Below are 15,000 nucleotides of genomic sequence, written 5' to 3'. Positions count from 1 at the left end.
AGGATTTCATCCATGCGGGAAAAGTTGAAAATGTGTCCGAGACAGCGCCCCCTAGGCGGACACACGCTCCGGACAGAGCCCCTGTCGCTCAAGCCCTGGAAGCCCTAAGTACCTGGGTGGAATCAGTTCCAGGATTTCATTCATGCGGGAAAAGTTGAAAATGTGTCCGGGACAGCGCCCCCTAGGCGGACACACGCTCTGGACAGAGCCCCTGTCGCTCAAGCCCTGGAAGTCCTAAGTACCTGGGTGGAATCAGTTCCAGGATTTCATTCATGCGGGAAAAGTTGAAAATGTGTCCGAGACAGCGCCCCCTAGGCGGACACACGCTCCGGACAGAGCCCCTGTCGCTCAAGCCCTGGAAGCCCTAAGTACCTGGGTGGAATCAGTTCCAGGATTTCATTCATGCGGGAAAAGTTGAAAATGTGTCCGAGACAGCGCCACCTAGGCGGACACACGCTCCGGACAGAGCCCCTGTCGCTCAAGCCCTGGAAGCCCTAAGTACCTGGGTGGAATCAGTTCCAGGATTTCATCCATGCGGGAAAAGTTGAAAATGTGTCCGAGACAGCGCCCCCTAGGCGGACACACGCTCCGGACAGAGCCCCTGTCGCTCAAGCCCTGGAAGCCCTAAGTACCTGGGTGGAATCAGTTCCAGGATTTCATCCATGCGGGAAAAGTTGAAAATGTGTCCGGGACAGCGCCCCCTAGGCGGACACACGCTCCGGACAGAGCCCCTGTCGCTCAAGCCCTGGAAGTCCTAAGTACCTGGGTGGAATCAGTTCCAGGATTTCATTCATGCGGGAAAAGTTGAAAATGTGTCCGAGATAGCGCCCCTTAGGCGGACACAGGTGTCTGCATGAGCCCCTGTCGCTCAGAAGCTGGAAGAGCAGTTTGAAAAAGGACCGGGGTAAAGAGGGGGAAAGCACCATATATGTGTCCGGGAAGGCGCCCCTCGGGCGGACACAGGTGTCTGCATGAGCCCCTGTCGCTCAGATGCTGGAAGAGCAGTTTGAAAAAGGACCGGGGTAAAGAGGGGGGAAGCACCATATATGTGTCCGGGAAGGCGCCCCTCGGGCGGACACAGGTGTCTGCATGAGCCCCTGTCGCTCAGATGCTGGAAGATCAGTTTGAAAAAGGACCGGGGTAAAGAGGGGGGAAGCACCATATATGTGTCCGGGAAGGCGCCCCTCGGGCGGACACAGGTGTCTGCATGAGCCCCTGTCGCTCAGATGCTGGAAGATCAGTTTGAAAAAGGACCGGGGTAAAGAGGGGGGAAGCACCATATATGTGTCCGGGAAGGCGCCCCTCGGGCGGACACAGGTGTCTGCATGAGCCCCTGTCGCTCAGATGCTGGAAGATCAGTTTGAAAAAGGACCGGGGTAAAGAGGGGGGAAGCACCATATATGTGTCCGGGAAGGCGCCCCTCGGGCGGACACAGGTGTCTGCATGAGCCCCTGTCGCTCAGATGCTGGAAGATCAGTTTGAAAAAAGAACCAGAGGATAGAGGGGAAAAACACCATATTTGTGTCCGAAAATAGCTCACTTTGACTCGGACGCGTTCCCTGTGATTTCAGCCTGTCAGACATGGTGCACATAGTAACGAGATGGAGGTGTTTTGGTCGACCAGGTAAAAAACGAAAAATCGAGAGAAGGTAAAAAGTAGGTGAAAAATTAAGCCTCTCTCGTTAAGGTACTTAGAAAAAATCCCAAAAAAAAAATGAACTCCCATTGAAATGAATGGGGAAAAATTTTTTTCTCGTTTTTTTTCTAAGTACAACAACGAGAGAAGGTAAAAAATGGTTTTTTTTAGCCTCTCTCGTTAAGGTACTTAGAAAAAAACCCAGATTTTTTATTTTCTCGTTTTTTTTCTAAGTACAACAACGAGAGAAGGTAAAAACAGGTGCTTTTTAGCCTCTCTCGTTAAGGTACTTGGAAAAAATCCGAGACATGTTTGGTCTTCCCCACTGACAGTGCGCCTTTGCTGGGTAAGTTGTGGACGTGCCAGGCACCCCCGGGACACCGGTGGAACGCGGCCGGACTCGTGGTACTCCAACCCGGGCATAATTTTGGATATTTTCCGGTCCTTTTTTTCCCCACTTTCCCAACTTTTCTTCTGAATCACAGTGCGCCTTTGCTGGGTAAGTTGTGGACATGGCAGGCACCCCCGGGACACCGGTGGAACGCGGCCGGACTCGTGGTACTCCAACCCGGGCATAATTTTGGATATTTCCCGGTCCTTTTTTTCCCCACTTTCCCAACTTTTCTTCTGAATCACAGTGCGCCTTTGCTGGGTAAGTTGTGGACATGGCAGGCACCCCCGGGACACCGGTGGAACGCGGCCGGACTCGTGGTACTCCAACCCGGGCATAATTTTGGATCAAATTCGGGACTTTTGCCCACTTTCCCAACTTTTCTTCCCAATCACAGTGCGCCTTTGCTGGGTAAGTTGTGGACATGGCAGGCACCCCCGGGACACCGGTGGAACGCGGCCGGACTCGTGGTACTCCAACCCGGGCATAATTTTGGATCAAATTCGGGACTTTTGCCCACTTTCCCAACTTTTCTTCCCAATCACAGTGCGCCTTTGCTGGGTAAGTTGTGGACATGCCAGGCACCCCCGGGACACCGGTGGAACGCGGCCGGACTCGTGGTACTCCAACCCGGGCATAATTTTGGATCAAATTCGGGACTTTTGCCCACTTTCCCAACTTTTCTTCCCAATCACAGTGCGCCTTTGCTGGGTGCGTCGTGGACATGTCAGGCACCCCTGAACCCTGGTGGAACGCGGCGGGACTTGTGGGACTCGAACCTGGGTGTGATTTTGGACCAAATTCGGGACTTTTGCCCACTTTCCCAACTTTTCTTCCCAATCACAGTGCGCCTTTGCTGGGTGCGTTGTGGACATTGTAGGCACCCCGAGACCCTGGTGGAACGCGGCGGGACTTGTGGGACTCGAACCTGGGTGTGATTTTGGACCAAATTCGGGACTTTTGCCCACTTTCCCAACTTTTCTTCCCACTCACAGTGCGCCTTTGCTGGGTGCGTTGTGGACATTGTAGGCACCCCGGAACCCTGGTGGAACGCGGCGGGACTTGTGGGACTCGAACCTGGGTGTGATTTTGGACCAAATTCGGGACTTTTGCCCACTTTCCCAACTTTTCTTCCCAATCACAGTGCGCCTTTGCTGGGTGCGTTGTGGACATTGTAGGCACCCCGGAACCCTGGTGGAACGCGGCGGGACTTGTGGGACTCGAACCTGGGTGTGATTTTGGACCAAATTCGGGACTTTTGCCCACTTTCCCAACTTTTCTTCCCAATCACAGTGCGCCTTTGCTGGGTAAGTTGTGGACATTGTAGGCACCCCGGAACCCTGGTGGAACGCGGCGGGACTTGTGGGACTCGAACCTGGGTGTGATTTTGGACCAAATTCGGGACTTTTGCCCACTTTCCCAACTTTTCTTCCCAATCACAGTGCGCCTTTGCTGGGTAAGTTGTGGACATTGTAGGCACCCCGGAACCCTGGTGGAACGCGGCGGGACTTGTGGGACTCGAACCTGGGTGTGATTTTGGACCAAATTCGGGACTTTTGCCCACTTTCCCAACTTTTCTTCCCAGTCACAGTGCGCCTTTGCTGGGTGCGTTGTGGACATTGTAGGCACCCCGAGACACTGGTGGAACGCGGCGGGACTTGTGGGACTCGAACCTGGGTGTGATTTTGGACCACATTCGGGACTTTTGCCCACTTTCCCAACTTTTCTTCCCAATCACAGTGCGCCTTTGCTGGGTAAGTTGTGGACATTGTAGGCACCCCGAGACACTGGTGGAACGCGGCGGGACTTGTGGGACTCGAACCTGGGTGTGATTTTGGACCAAATTCGGGACTTTTGCCCACTTTCCCAACTTTTCTTCCCAATCACAGTGCGCCTTTGCTGGGTGCGTCTTGGACATGTCAGGCACCCCGGAACACTGGTGGAACGCGGCGGGACTTGTGGGACTCGAACCTGGGTGTGATTTTGGACCAAATTCGGGACTTTTGCCCACTTTTCCAACTTTTCTTCCCAATCACAGTGCGCCTTTGCTGGGTGCGTCGTGGACATGTCAGGCACCCCGGAACCCTGGTGGAACGCGGCGGGACTTGTGGGACTCGAACCTGGGTGTGATTTTGGACCAAATTCGGGACTTTTGCCCACTTTCCCAACTTTTCTTCCCAATCACAGTGCGCCTTTGCTGGGTGCGTTGTGGACATTGTAGGCACCCCGAGACCCTGGTGGAACGCGGCGGGACTTGTGGGACTCGAACCTGGGTGTGATTTTGGACCAAATTCGGGACTTTTGCCCACTTTCCCAACTTTTCTTCCCAATCACAGTGCGCCTTTGCTGGGTGCGTCGTGGACATGTCAGGCACCCCTGAACCCTGGTGGAACGCGGCGGGACTTGTGGGACTCGAACCTGGGTGTGATTTTGGACCAAATTCGGGACTTTTGCCCACTTTCCCAACTTTTCTTCCCAATCACAGTGCGCCTTTGCTGGGTGCGTTGTGGACATTGTAGGCACCCCGAGACCCTGGTGGAACGCGGCGGGACTTGTGGGACTCGAACCTGGGTGTGATTTTGGACCAAATTCGGGACTTTTGCCCACTTTCCCAACTTTTCTTCCCAATCACAGTGCGCCTTTGCTGGGTGCGTTGTGGACATTGTAGGCACCCCGGAACCCTGGTGGAACGCGGCGGGACTTGTGGGACTCGAACCTGGGTGTGATTTTGGACCAAATTCGGGACTTTTGCCCACTTTCCCAACTTTTCTTCCCAATCACAGTGCGCCTTTGCTGGGTGCGTTGTGGACATTGTAGGCACCCCGAGACCCTGGTGGAACGCGGCGGGACTTGTGGGACTCGAACCTGGGTGTGATTTTGGACCAAATTCGGGACTTTTGCCCACTTTCCCAACTTTTCTTCCCAATCACAGTGCGCCTTTGCTGGGTGCGTCGTGGACATGTCAGGCACCCCTGAACCCTGGTGGAACGCGGCGGGACTTGTGGGACTCGAACCTGGGTGTGATTTTGGACCAAATTCGGGACTTTTGCCCACTTTCCCAACTTTTCTTCCCAATCACAGTGCGCCTTTGCTGGGTGCGTTGTGGACATTGTAGGCACCCCGAGACCCTGGTGGAACGCGGCGGGACTTGTGGGACTCGAACCTGGGTGTGATTTTGGACCAAATTCGGGACTTTTGCCCACTTTCCCAACTTTTCTTCCCACTCACAGTGCGCCTTTGCTGGGTGCGTTGTGGACATTGTAGGCACCCCGGAACCCTGGTGGAACGCGGCGGGACTTGTGGGACTCGAACCTGGGTGTGATTTTGGACCAAATTCGGGACTTTTGCCCACTTTCCCAACTTTTCTTCCCAATCACAGTGCGCCTTTGCTGGGTGCGTCGTGGACATGTCAGGCACCCCGGAACCCTGGTGGAACGCGGCGGGACTTGTGGGACTCGAACCTGGGTGTGATTTTGGACCAAATTCGGGACTTTTGCCCACTTTCCCAACTTTTCTTCCCAGTCACAGTGCGCCTTTGCTGGGTGCGTTGTGGACATTGTAGGCACCCCGAGACACTGGTGGAACGCGGCGGGACTTGTGGGACTCGAACCTGGGTGTGATTTTGGACCACATTCGGGACTTTTGCCCACTTTCCCAACTTTTCTTCCCAATCACAGTGCGCCTTTGCTGGGTAAGTTGTGGACATTGTAGGCACCCCGAGACACTGGTGGAACGCGGCGGGACTTGTGGGACTCGAACCTGGGTGTGATTTTGGACCAAATTCGGGACTTTTGCCCACTTTCCCAACTTTTCTTCCCAATCACAGTGCGCCTTTGCTGGGTGCGTCTTGGACATGTCAGGCACCCCGGAACACTGGTGGAACGCGGCGGGACTTGTGGGACTCGAACCTGGGTGTGATTTTGGACCAAATTCGGGACTTTTGCCCACTTTCCCAACTTTTCTTCCCAATCACAGTGCGCCTTTGCTGGGTGCGTTGTGGACATTGTAGGCACCCCGGAACCCTGGTGGAACGCGGCGGGACTTGTGGGACTCGAACCTGGGTGTGATTTTGGACCAAATTTGGGACTTTTGCCCACTTTCCCAACTTTTCTTCCCAATCACAGTGCGCCTTTGCTGGGTAAGTTGTGGACATTGTAGGCACCCCGGAACCCTGGTGGAACGCGGCGGGACTTGTGGGACTCGAACCTGGGTGTGATTTTGGACCAAATTCGGGACTTTTGCCCACTTTCCCAACTTTTCTTCCCAATCACAGTGCGCCTTTGCTGGGTGCGTTGTGGACATTGTAGGCACCCCGGAACCCTGGTGGAACGCGGCGGGACTTGTGGGACTCGAACCTGGGTGTGATTTTGGACCAAATTTGGGACTTTTGCCCACTTTCCCAACTTTTCTTCCCAATCACAGTGCGCCTTTGCTGGGTGCGTTGTGGACATTGTAGGCACCCCGGAACCCTGGTGGAACGCGGCGGGACTTGTGGGACTCGAACCTGGGTGTGATTTTGGACCAAATTCGGGACTTTTGCCCACTTTCCCAACTTTTCTTCCCAATCACAGTGCGCCTTTGCTGGGTGCGTTGTGGACATTGTAGGCACCCCGAGACACTGGTGGAACGCGGCGGGACTTGTGGGACTCGAACCTGGGTGTGATTTTGGACCAAATTCGGGACTTTTGCCCACTTTCCCAACTTTTCTTCCCAATCACAGTGCGCCTTTGCTGGGTGAGTTGTGGACATTGTAGGCACCCCGAGACACTGGTGGAACGCGGCGGGACTTGTGGGACTCGAACCTGGGTGTGATTTTGGACCAAATTCGGGACTTTTGCCCACTTTCCCAACTTTTCTTCCCAATCACAGTGCGCCTTTGCTGGGTGCGTTGTGGACATTGTAGGCACCCCGGAACCCTGGTGGAACGCGGCGGGACTTGTGGGACTCGAACCTGGGTGTGATTTTGGACCAAATTCGGGACTTTTGCCCACTTTCCCAACTTTTCTTCCCAATCACAGTGCGCCTTTGCTGGGTGCGTTGTGGACATTGTAGGCACCCCGGAACCCTGGTGGAACGCGGCGGGACTTGTGGGACTCGAACCTGGGTGTGATTTTGGACCAAATTCGGGACTTTTGCCCACTTTCCCAACTTTTCTTCCCAATCACAGTGCGCCTTTGCTGGGTAAGTTGTGGACATTGTAGGCACCCCGGAACCCTGGTGGAACGCGGCGGGACTTGTGGGACTCGAACCTGGGTGTGATTTTGGACCAAATTCGGGACTTTTGCCCACTTTCCCAACTTTTCTTCCCAATCACAGTGCACCTTTGCTGGGTGCGTCGTGGACATGTCAGGCACCCCGGAACCCTGGTGGAACGCGGCGGGACTTGTGGGACTCGAACCTGGGTGTGATGCCTTTGCTGGGTGCGTTGTGGACATTGTAGGCACCCCGAGACACTGGTGGAACGCGGCGGGACTTGTGGGACTCGAACCTGGGTATAATTTTGGATAAAATTCGGGACTTTTGCCCACTTTCCCAACTTTTCTTCCCAATCACAGTGCGCCTTTGCTGGGTGCGTCGTGGACATGTCAGGCACCCCGGAACCCTGGTGGAACGCGGCGGGACTTGTGGGACTCGAACCTGGGTGTGATGCCTTTGCTGGGTGCGTTGTGGACATTGTAGGCACCCCGAGACACTGGTGGAACGCGGCGGGACTTGTGGGACTCGAACCTGGGTATAATTTTGGATAAAATTCGGGACTTTTGCCCACTTTCCCAACTTTTCTTCCCAATCACAGTGCGCCTTTGCTGGGTGCGTCGTGGACATGTCAGGCACCCCGGAACCCTGGTGGAACGCGGCGGGACTTGTGGGACTCGAACCTGGGTGTGATTTTGGATCATTTCGTGGCCTTTTGCTATGCATGCCTTCTCCCCGCTAGTTTGATGTGTGCTGCTGCAAAAGTTCCAAGAGGGCGTTTTTGCCCCCCTCCAAACCCCCTCTCTTTGTTTATAGTGCATATTTTCTGCTGGATCTACTCTCTATTTACTCCAAGGAAAAAAACTAGCCGGTCGCGGCAAATTTTTACAATCGGTCGCCAAACTACGGCACGAGGGCCGAACGCGGTACGCCGGCGTCCAAGATACGGCCCGGGGATTTTTTTGATTTTTTGGGCTTTTTTTGATTTTTTTGGACATGTTGGGCATCCCAGGACTCGGGTGCGACTGCAGGACGTGTGGGGCTCTAACCTGGGTGTGGTTTTTGGTCATTTTTCCGGACTTTTGCCCACTTTTCCAACTTTTCTTCCCCACTCACAGTGCGCCTTTGCTGGGTGCGTTTTGGGCATGTGGGGGGCACCTCGGACTCGGGTGGGACGCGGCGGGACTTGTGGCACTCGTACCTGTGTGTGATTTTTGATCATTTTGTGGACTTTTCCCCAGACACTCTCCACTTGTCTACCCCACTTCCCCTGTGACTTTGCTGGGGGGGGCGTTTCCCCGCTGTCCTTTGTAGTGTAAGGGTTACTTTTCTTTTTTTTCTGTCTGAAAATAGGGCCCCAAAAGGCCTCACACTCCCCGGGAAGACCTGATGGACGCCTCGGCGTCACTGAAACAGGCCAATCTGTCTGAAAATATGGCCCACGAAAGGCCTCACATTCCCCGGGAAGACCTGATGGACGCCCCGGCGTCACCGAAATACGGCAAACTGTCTGAAAATAGGGGCTCCAAGGGTTCCCCACTCTTTCTGGCCCACAAAAGGCCTCTCATTCCCCGGGAACACCTGTAGGACTCCCCGGCGTCAAGGAAATACGCCAAACCGGCTGAAAATAGGGCCCCAAAAGAACTGGAAATAATGTCTTTAATTTGGGGGGGTGATGTCTATAATTATGGGGGTGCATTGGAGGCGGGAGTCCACTGGAGGGCTCCACAACGTCTGAAAATAGGGCCCCAAAAGGCCTGGAATTAATGTATTTAATTTGGGGGGTGCATTTGCAGCGGGAGTCCACCGGAGGGCTCCATTTCCCCACTCTTTTGTTGACATATGGCCACAAAAGGCCTCTCATTCCCCGGGAAGACCTGATGGACGCCCCGGCGTCACCGAAATAAGCCAAACTGTCTGAAAATAGGGGCTCCAAGGGTTCCCCACTCTTTCTGGCCCACAAAAGGCCTCTCATTCCCCGGGAACACCTGTAGGACTCCCCGGCGTCAAGGAAATACGCCAAACCGTCTGAAAATAGAGGCCCAAAAGAACTGGAAATAATGTGTTTAATTTGGGGGGTGATGTCTATAATTATGGGGGTGCATTGGAGGCGGGAGTCCACTGGAGGGCTCCACACCGTCTGAATATAGGGCCCCAAAAGGCCTGGAATTAATGTATTTAATTTGGGGGGTGCATTTGCAGCGGGAGTCCACCGGAGGGCTCCAATTCCCCACTCTTTTGTTGACCTATGTATGGCCCCAAAAGGCCTCTCATTCCCCGGGGAGACCTGAAGGACCCCCCCGGCGTCACCGAAATAAGCCAAACTGTCTGAAAATAGGGGCTCCAAGGGTTCCCCACTCTTTCTGGCCCACAAAAGGCCTCTCATTCCCCGGGAACACCTGTAGGACTCCCCGGCGTCAAGGAAATACGCCAAACCGGCTGAAAACAGGCCCCCAAAAGAACTGGAAATAATGTCTTTAGTTTGGGGGGTGATGTCTTTAATTTGGGGGGTGCATTGGAGGCGGGAGTCCACTGGAGGGCTCCACAACGTCTGAAAATAGGGCCCCAAAAGAACTGGAAATAATGTGTTTAATTCAGGGTGCATTTGCAGCGAGTGTCCACCAGAGGGCTCCAATTCCCCAGCTATAGTCCTGGTACTCTAAAATGATGGCACTTAGTCAAATTTCCGCCTTTTTTTGATGACTTCCAACTAGGAGAGGGACTAATTTTGAGTTCCGGACCCGGGTGGAGAACCATAGCACGTCGGCCTTCTTAAAGGGACATCCTCCTAGGCACTTAGTCAAATTTACACCTTTTTTTTGGACTTCCAGCGAGGAGAGGGACAATTTTGCGTTCCTGACCCAGGTGGAGGACCATAGCACGTCGGCCTTCTTAAAGGGACATCCTCCTAGGCACTTAGTCAAATTTACACCTTTTTTTTGGACTTCCAGCGAGGAGAGGGACAATTTTGCGTTCCTGACCCAGGTGGAGGACCATAGCACGTCGGCCTTCTTAAAGGGACATCCTCCTAGGCACTTAGTCAAATTTACACCTTTTTTTTGGACTTCCAGCGAGGAGAGGGACAATTTTGCGTTCCTGACCCAGGTGGAGGACCATAGCACGTCGGCCTTCTTAAAGGGACATCCTCCTAGGCACTTAGTCAAATTTACACCTTTTTTTTTGGACTTCCAGCGAGGAGAGGGACTAATTTTGCTTTCCGTACCCGGGTGGAGAACCATAGCAGGTCAGCCTTCTTAAAGGGACATCCTCCTAGGCACTTAGTCAAACTTACGCCTTTTTTTTGGACTTCCAGCGAGGAGAGGGACTAATTTTGCTTTCCGTACCCGGGTGGAGAACCATAGCAGGTCAGCCTTCTTAAAGGGACATCCTCCTAGGCACTTAGTCAAATTCACGCCTTTTTTTTTGGACTTCCAGCGAGGAGAGGGACTAATTTTGCTTTCCGTACCCGGGTGGAGAACCATAGCAGGTCGGCCTTCTTAAAGGGAAATGCTCCTAGACACTTAGTCAAATTTACCAAACTTTTCTATAGAGCCCTGGTACTCTAAAATGATGACACATAGACAAAAAACCAAACTTTTCTATAGAGGCCTGGTACTCTAAAATGATGGCACTTAGTCAAATTTCCGCCTTTTTTTTGGACTTCCAGCGAGGAGAGGGACTAATTTTGCGTTCCTGACCCAGGTGGAGGACCATAGCACGTCGGCCTTCTTAAAGGGACATCCTCCTAGGCACTTAGTCAAATTTACACCTTTTTTTTGGACTTCCAGCGAGGAGAGGGACAATTTTGCGTTCCTGACCCAGGTGGAGGACCATAGCACGTCGGCCTTCTTAAAGGGACATCCTCCTAGGCACTTAGTCAAATTTACACCTTTTTTTTGGACTTCCAGCGAGGAGAGGGACAATTTTGCGTTCCTGACCCAGGTGGAGGACCATAGCACGTCGGCCTTCTTAAAGGGACATCCTCCTAGGCACTTAGTCAAATTTACACCTTTTTTTTGGACTTCCAGCGAGGAGAGGGACTAATTTTGCTTTCCGTACCCGGGTGGAGAACCATAGCACGTCGGCCTTCTTAAAGGGAAATGCTCCTAGACACTTAGTCAAATTCACGCCTTTTTTTTGGACTTCCAGCTAGGAGAGGGACTAATTTGGCGTTCCGTACCCAGGTGGAGAACCATAGCAGGTCGGCCTTCTTAAAGGGAAATGCTCCTAGACACTTAGTCAAATTTACGCCTGAAAATAGGGCCCCAAAAGAACTGGAAATAATGTCTTTAATTCAGGGTGCATTTGCAGCGAGTGTCCACCAGAGGGCTCCAATTCCCCCACTATAGTCCTGGTACTCTAAAATGATGGCACTTAGTCAAATTCACGCCTTTTTTTTGGACTTCCAGCGAGGAGAGGGACAATTTTGCGTTCCTGACCCAGGTGGAGGACCATAGCACGTCGGCCTTCTTAAAGGGACATCCTCCTAGGCACTTAGTCAAATTTCCGCCTTTTTTTTGGACTTCCAGCGAGGAGAGGGACTAATTTGGCGTTCCAGACCCAGGTGGAGAACCATAGCACGTCGGCCTTCTTAAAGGGACATCCTCCTAGGCACTTAGTCAAATTTACGACTTTTTTTTGGACTTCCAGCGAGGAGAGGGACAATTTTGCTTTCCTGACCCAGGTGGAGAACCATAGCACGTCGGCCTTCTTAAAGGGACATCCTCCTAGGCACTTAGTCAAATTCACGCCTTTTTTTTGGACTTCCAGCGAGGAGAGGGACTAATTTGGCGTTCCAGACCCAGGTGGAGAACCATAGCACGTCGGCCTTCTTAAAGGGACATCCTCCTAGGCACTTAGTCAAATTTACACCTTTTTTTTTGGACTTCCAGCGAGGAGAGGGACAATTTTGCTTTCCTGACCCAGGTGGAGAACCATAGCACGTCGGCCTTCTTAAAGGGACATCCTCCTAGGCACTTAGTCAAATTCACGCCTTTTTTTTGGACTTCCAGCGAGGAGAGGGACTAATTTGGCGTTCCAGACCCAGGTGGAGAACCATAGCACGTCGGCCTTCTTAAAGGGACATCCTCCTAGGCACTTAGTCAAATTCACGCCTTTTTTTTGGACTTCCAGCGAGGAGAGGGACAATTTTGCTTTCCTGACCCAGGTGGAGAACCATAGCACGTCGGCCTTCTTAAAGGGACATCCTCCTAGGCACTTAGTCAAATTCACGCCTTTTTTTTGGACTTCCAGCGAGGAGAGGGACAATTTTGCTTTCCTGACCCAGGTGGAGAACCATAGCACGTCGGCCTTCTTAAAGGGAAATGCTCCTAGGCACTTAGTCAAATTCACGCCTTTTTTTTGGACTTCCAGCGAGGAGAGGGACAATTTTGCTTTCCTGACCCAGGTGGAGAACCATAGCACGTCGGCCTTCTTAAAGGGAAATGCTCCTAGGCACTTAGTCAAATTCACGCCTTTTTTTTGGACTTCCAGCGAGGAGAGGGACAATTTTGCTTTCCTGACCCAGGTGGAGAACCATAGCACGTCGGCCTTCTTAAAGGGAAATGCTCCTAGGCACTTAGTCAAATTCACGCCTTTTTTTTTGGACTTCCAGCGAGGAGAGGGACTAATTTGGCGTTCCAGACCCAGGTGGAGAACCATAGCACGTCGGCCTTCTTAAAGGGACATGCCCCTAGACACTTAGTCAAATTTACGCCTGAAAATAGGGCCCCAAAAGAACTGGAAATAATGTCTTTAATTCAGGGTGCATTTGCAGCGAGTGTCCACCAGAGGGCTCCAATTCCCCCACTATAGTCCTGGTACTCTAAAATGATGGCACTTAGTCAAATTTCCGCCTTTTTTTGATGACTTCCAACTAGGAGAGGGACTAATTTTGAGTTCCGGACCCGGGTGGAGAACCATAGCACGTCGGCCTTCTTAAAGGGACATCCTCCCAGGCACTTAGTCAAATTTCCGCCTTTTTTTGGACTTCCAGCGAGGAGAGGGACTAATTTGGCGTTCCAGACCCAGGTGGAGAACCATAGCACGTAGGCCTTCTTAAAGGGAAATGCTCCTAGGCACTTAGTCAAATTCACGCCTTTTTTTTGGACTTCCAGCGAGGAGAGGGACAATTTTGCTTTCCTGACCCAGGTGGAGAACCATAGCACGTCGGCCTTCTTAAAGGGACATCCTCCTAGGCACTTAGTCAAATTCACGCCTTTTTTTGGACTTCCAGCGAGGAGAGGGACTAATTTGGCGTTCCAGACCCAGGTGGAGAACCATAGCACGTCGGCCTTCTTTAAGGGACATCCTCCTAGGCACTTAGTCAAATTTACGCCTTTTTTTTGGACTTCCAGCGAGGAGAGGGACAATTTTGCTTTCCTGACCCAGGTGGAGAACCATAGCACGTCGGCCTTCTTAAAGGGAAATGCTCCTAGGCACTTAGTCAAATTCACGCCTTTTTTTTGGACTTCCAGCGAGGAGAGGGACAATTTTGCTTTCCTGACCCAGGTGGAGAACCATAGCACGTCGGCCTTCTTAAAGGGACATCCTCCTAGGCACTTAGTCAAATTCACGCCTTTTTTTGGACTTCCAGCGAGGAGAGGGACAATTTTGCTTTCCTGACCCAGGTGGAGAACCATAGCAGGTCGGCCTTCTTAAAGGGAAATGCTCCTAGACACTTAGTCAAATTTACCAAACTTTTCTATAGAGGCCTGGTACTCTAAAATGATGACACATAGACAAAAAACCAAACTTTTCTATAGAGGCCTGGTACTCTAAAATGATGACACATAGACAAAAAACCAAACTTTTCTATAGAGGCCTGGTACTCTAAAATAATGACACTTAGTCAAATTTCCGCCTTTTTTTGACTACTTCCAGCTAGGAGAGGGACTAATTTGGCGTTCCGTACCCAGGTGGAGAACCATAGCACGTCGGCCTTCTTAAAGGGAAATGCTCCTAGACACTTAGTCAAATTCACGCCTTTTTTTTGGACTTCCAGCTAGGAGAGGGACTAATTTGGCGTTCCGTACCCAGGTGGAGCACCATAGCACGTCGGCCTTCTTAAAGGGAAATGCTCCTAGACACTTAGTCAAATTCACGCCTTTTTTTTGGACTTCCAGCTAGGAGAGGGACTAATTTGGCGTTCCGTACCCAGGTGGAGAACCATAGCACGTCGGCCTTCTGAAAGGGAAATGCTCCTAGACACTTAGTCAAATTCACGCCTTTTTTTTGGACTTCCAGCTAGGAGAGGGACTAATTTGGTGTTCCGTACCCAGGTAGAGAACCAAGGCACGTCGGCCTTCTTAAGGGGACATCCTCCTAGACACTTAGTCAAATTCACGCCTTTTTTTTTGGACTTCCAGCTAGGAGAGGGACTAATTTGGCGTTCTGTACCCAGGTGGAGAACCAAGGGACGTCGGCCTTCTTAAAGGGAAATGCTCCTAGACACTTAGTCAAATTTACCAAACTTTTCTATAGAGCCCTGGTACTCTAAAATGATGACACATAGACAAAAAACCAAACTTTTCTATAGAGGCCTGGTACTCTAAAATGATGACACATAGACAAAAAACCAAACTTTTCTATAGAGGCCTGGTACTCTAAAATAATGACACTTAGTCAAATTTCCGCCTTTTTTTGACTACTTCCAGCTAGGAGAGGGACTAATTTGGCGTTCCGTACCCAGGTGGAGAACCAAGGGACGTCGGCCTTCTTAAAGGGACATCCTCCTAGACACTTAGTCAAATTCACGCCTTTTTTTTTGGACTTCCAGCTA

The sequence above is a fragment of the Nerophis lumbriciformis genome, unplaced genomic scaffold, assembly GCF_033978685.3.
Source record: "Nerophis lumbriciformis unplaced genomic scaffold, RoL_Nlum_v2.1 HiC_scaffold_175, whole genome shotgun sequence".
Taxonomy (NCBI): Eukaryota; Metazoa; Chordata; class Actinopteri; order Syngnathiformes; family Syngnathidae; genus Nerophis; species Nerophis lumbriciformis.
The sequence above is the reverse complement of the archived record's forward strand: the minus strand, read 5'-3'. Positions refer to the sequence as shown.